The sequence below is a fragment of the Coenobita brevimanus genome, chromosome 59 (assembly GCF_032717465.1).
Source record: "Coenobita brevimanus isolate Jiangsu-jjx chromosome 59, ASM3271746v2, whole genome shotgun sequence".
In the NCBI taxonomy this organism is placed as follows: Eukaryota; Metazoa; Arthropoda; class Malacostraca; order Decapoda; family Coenobitidae; genus Coenobita; species Coenobita brevimanus.
Window position 1 is genome coordinate 9,197,502 of NC_137012.1, and position 5,520 is coordinate 9,203,021.

General features: G+C 41.1%; 1 pseudogene; it reads left to right on the top strand.

Moving 5' to 3' along the window:
- The first annotated feature begins 5,106 nt into the window (after positions 1 to 5,106).
- Positions 5,107 to 5,225, top strand: LOC145402986 (5S ribosomal RNA; annotated as a pseudogene).
- The last annotated feature ends 295 nt before the right edge of the window (positions 5,226 to 5,520 follow it).

Sequence of the window (5,520 nt, forward strand, 5' to 3'; positions counted from 1 at the left end):
GTAGGCCCTCTCCTTGTTGCGGACAGCATTTGGAGGAGTTACATTAAACAAGCTTTTATTAATCATGCCAACAATTTGATCTTTAGAATGATGAGAGTGAACTGCAATTCCCAATTGTTGAGCAACAAGCTTAAGTTCATTCTTTGTTCTGTTTTCTACATCACACACTGTTTGCACATTTGACAAAAAATCTTTGGCTTCATCAAGCGTAGTAATAGTAGACATCATGAATAAATCACAGTCAGAAAATATCAAGCAATATCCTTATGATAATATCCTGAATATCCTGATAAGAGGTCGCCAAATTTATGTTACGGAACAGAGAAAGATAATGTACACTTTAAGTGAGAATACTAATAATCACTACTGTCCCGTAAAGGTCCAGGTTCAAAATAAAAGAGTTAGGTAAAATTACAAGTTAAAGTTTAATGCTCAAACTAACAACAAAACATTCAGGACTCATAAGGATAATGTAATGGCCAAAAAACAGGTTAAATATATGGTTAACTGCAATAGCCTCTATTAACACGAAATTAGCATGAGTAAATTTATCTAAGTCAACCCTGTTAAAATGAGATACCAGATAATACTCAGTGAATGCCAGATATATTATTACAGATGCAAAATATTATTAATGATGGCTGACAATAAGAACCTTTACATAAATTACAAAAACCTTACTAGGCCTAAGAATTAACCTTATGCTACACAGTACAAGAAAAAATGCAACAACAGTTATACTCAAATTACACACAGCTGCTAGATGGCTGGAGACTTCCTGAGCACTCACAATAACAACTGTACAGGGGAGGACAGAGATGTGAACAAAATGAGGAGCAGATCTAAGTGGCAATGATGCAGAGACTGAGCTCATTATATAGGGGCCGGCAGAGCTTGATACAACTTGTAAGAAGGACGCGCAAATGAAGCCATAGGGGACAAAGAGCTGACAATCCTGCTCTGAACAACAGAAAGGACGTCTTACTCTACTATAACGGTAGAAGGGGGACTGAGGCAGAACACGCTCGTGATCAAACATGCAGCATACTGTACGTTAAAATGACACAAAGGATGATGAAATCATAGGCTATGTAACAATATATATATATATATATATATATATATATATATATATATATATATATATATATGTATGTATATTCGTTCATGAGTTACCTACTGCATTTATGAATTGTCTCGCGGACCTCATCAAATGGTCCTGCAGGCCTTATGCAGCCAGGAAGCTGGATGTTCCCCACCCCTGCTTTAGGGCATGATATTTCCTGAACCTCTTGAAGGATTCCTACAAAATTTTTGTCAATGATACGGTATGAGATACGGCAGAGAAATCTGTTTCCCTATCCAGGCCTCAACTAATCACTTCTCTCCTCTTCTTTACCTTCCCCTTCCCCCACCTGGCCAGGTTCAGTGGGCTCCCCCTCTCTCCTCCCAATATGTCTATTAGGAGTAATCTAAGTCCCTCACTCAGCCCAGATAGTGGTGTTGAGATGTAATGATTAGGTCAGCAAAGTCATGGAGGATATATGTTGAGTCTGCAACATTTTACAAAAATGCGGTTCCACATGTTGTAAGCGGGTCGTGTTTTCCATTGAAGCACGGATTTTTTTTTTTTTTTTTTTTTTTGTATCAAAAGGGTGGCTGAATTTTGTATCATAAGCACATTATTCACTCACCTCTTCCGTTAGCCAGACGTTAACCTTCGTTGCCTCTTCTCACCATGGGGAAGTGGAAGTAGGATTTTGAGGCAGGATATTTTTGGCTGTTTTGGGATAGCCCTTTATTGATCTCAGAAAGAGTAAAATCATGCTGGACACACACAGTTACATGTTTACTCTTGCCATGAAAAGGGAACTCAAAGATCTCGTATAGTCACGTATGTTTATCTCCCCTGAATTATGCTTGTTGTAGTGTGAGACAGCATACTCAGTCCTGTCTCTGTCAACTTTATGAAGAATTCCTGGTAGATTGGTACTCCTGATCTTCATATATGTTGTAGCCTGAGGGTTTTAATGTATATCCATGAAGACAAATATACTCGGATGTGCTGTGTAAAACTGCTCATTTAAATGGGAATGGAAGGATTCAGCAGAATTGTTTGTAAAATGTTAACAGTTTAAGCATGTCGACTTCACTGGATGGAAATGCCAGACTGACTGTGTATCATGGACTGACTGACACATCTAGTTCACTGAGTGGCCAGGCCAGGCTCAATAATTACCCTTAATGCACTGAACATACAGTGAGGTAGTTCAACAACCGTGTCGCCCTTTTGATGATATGGTTTGTCGTGCTTTTTGAACATGGTCTCAATTTTTAATCTGCACTTTCAAAATATTCTCTGAATCTGTGCACAAAGCTTGGTGAGGGAATACAAAGCAATACCCTGAGTCTGTGCACAAGGCTTGGTGTAGGCATACCAAGCAATACTTTGTGTCAATAGCTCGTGGTCCAAGTTCTCATCATTTCATTGTTATTATTAATCCATGGCAGAGGTGAAAAGAGTAAGACAGGGTGGAAGTGAAGTTAGCAGGGGAGTGAAAGATAAAAATGGTAGATTACTAGTGGAGAAGGGAGAAAAAGTGAGCAGATGGAGAGAACACTTTAAGGAATTGTTGAACGTAGAGGATGGAAGTAATGCGAGTATAAGTGGCTGGGGAATGGCTGGGAGAAGGAGGGAGGTGAGAAGACAGGAAGAAATCAGTAGGATAGAAGTTGTGGAAGCAATGAAGAAAGTTAAATCAGGGAAAGCCCCAGGAATTGATGGAGTGTGTGGTGAAATGCTGAAGCATGGGGGAGAGATAGTAGTAGAATGGATGTGGAAAATGTGCAGATTGGCCTAGGAGGAAGGTAGAGTCCCGGAGGATTGGAAATCAGGTATAATTATTCCTTTGTACAAAGGAAAGGGGGAAAAAGAAGTGTGTGGTAATCATAGGGGCATTTGTCTTCTTAGTATAATAGGAAAAGTGTATGGTAGGATACTTATTGACATAGTTAGAGAAAGAACAAAGGAATTAGTTGGAGAAGAACAGGGAGGCTTTAGGAAGGGAAAAGGTTGTGCAGATCAGATATTCATTCTCAGATCTTTAGTGGAAAAGTTTCTAGAGAAGGGAAAGAAGTTGTACGCGGCTTTCATGGATTTGGAGAAAGCACATGACAGGGTGGATAGACGGATTGTGGAAAGTGCTAAGAATATATGAAGTAGATGGAAAGTTGTTGAATGCTGTGAAGAGTATGTACGATGGTGCGAAGGCTGCGGTGCGTGTGGATGGTGAACTAAGTGAATTTTTCTCTTTGAAGGTTGGGTTGAAACAGGGATGTGTCATGTCTCCATGGTTGTTCAATCTGTACATGGATGGGGTAATAAAAGAAGTACAAGGTAGGGTAGTGGATGTTGGAGTGGCCCTGGTAGAGAGGATAGTGTTTGGAAACTCCTTATACTGTTGTTTGCAGATGATACTGTGTTGTTGAGTGAAGACGAAGGGGAGCTGCAAGGCTTGGTGGATGAGTTTGAGAGAGTGTGTAAGAAACGGAATCTAAAGGTGAATGTAGGGAAGAGTAAAGTGATGGTCTTTGAGAGAGGTGAAGTCAGTGAATGTACAGCGAGGTTGGATGGTGTGGAATTGGAAAATGTGAGTACATTTAAGTACTTGGGTAGTGTGATGAGTAAGGATGGAGGTTTGGAGGGTGAAGCGCTTGAAAGGGTACAGCAGGGAAGAAAGGTTGCTGGTTCCTTGAAAGCAGTGATAAGAAACAGGGAAGTGAGCATGGAAGTGAAAAAGTTACTACATGACAGTATTGTGATACCAACTCTAACGTACGGAAGTGAAGCTTGGACGTTGTTGGAAGGACACAAGTCAAGAGTGAGAGCAGTGGAAATGAGTTATTTAAGAGGAGCCTGTGGAGTCACATGGGGAGACAGGCTGACGAATGAGGATATAAAGGAGCGTTGTGGTGTTGATGTGGATGTCATAGGAAGCCTTGTGAGGAACACACTGAGGTGGTTTGGCCATGTGGAGAGGATGGAGGGTGAAAGACTGACGAAGAGAGTGTATGTGAGTGAGGTGGAGGGGGAAAGGGGGAGGGGGAGGCCTAGGATGAGATGGAGGGATGGGGTGGAGAGGTATATGAGAGAGGGGGGTGTGATTTGGGAGCAGGGGAGTGAAATGGTGGGGGACAGGGCGACTTGGAGGCGATTTGTTTGTGGCCACCCCAAACGGGATTGAGGCGTCTGGCAATAGATAGATAGATAGATGGCATTTCGTGTTAATTTCCACTGGTCCTTCCCCTGGCTGGCGATTTCTGGAAAATCACTGTTTTTAAACCATAATGTCTCAGCTAGTGCTTAGGCAAAAATAAACGAAAATAAGTTTCACAATACTCAACAATCCATTGACTTAAAACTGATGGCTTCAGATTGTCCAGGTAGTGCATAGAGTCACAGAGAGAGAGTTTGGAAGTGGGGTAACTTTTTGTGTTTTTTGTGGCTGTGTCTGTATGCATGGCAGAGGTGGTGTGGCACAAGTAAGACTTATACTTGCCGTCCATAACAAAGAAAAGAATACTTTCAGAATACTCCAATCAACTGAAACACCATTTCCTTGTAGGCTTTGAGAAGTGTGGTGTGAGTGTGCGGCAGTGTGAGCAGCAGAATGCAGTCACAATGGCAACGACCTTGAGGCAGGCTGGCTGATGACTCACTGGACACAGGGAAAAATTTTGCATAGGTTTATCCATGATAGAGGTAAGCAGGTAACTAGAGCATGACTGGGATGCATGCAATAGGGTTGCCAGTGTTTGTCTGAGTTGGTAATTACCCGCAAAATATTCAAGCAATGCCACAAAACACTAAATCGCGTATACATGCTACCCAGACGTCTCAGGCAGTCATCTGTACGCGACACCCGGATGCCATGGGTTAAAACAGGGGTGGGGAACGTCTGGCCTCCGGGCTGTATAAGGCCCACAAGACCATTTGTTCAGGTCCGCAAGGCAATTCATAAATGCAATTTCATAAACTCATGAATAAATATATCTATATGTATATCTATCTATCTATCTATCTATCTATATATATATATATATATATATAACGGCCATACCACGTTGAGTACACCGCTTCCAGTCCAATCAGCGAAGTTAAGCAACGTTGGATCTGGTTAGTACTTGGATGGGTGACCACCTGGGAACACCAGATGCTGTTGGCATCTCTACGTGTCAAGTGGGGTTGGTGAAGGATTAGTGCCCCTCCCTGTAAAACAATTAACTCTAAGCCCTTGGCCACCCCGTTTGGGATACATGGCGTCTGGCAATGAATGAATGAATATGTATATCTATCTATCTATCTATCTATCTATATACATATATACATATATATATATATATATATATATATATATATATATATATATATATATATATATATATATATATATATATATACAGTACATCCTTCAACTTTGCGAATTTTAACTTTGCGGTTCACCAATTTTGTGAGGTAGT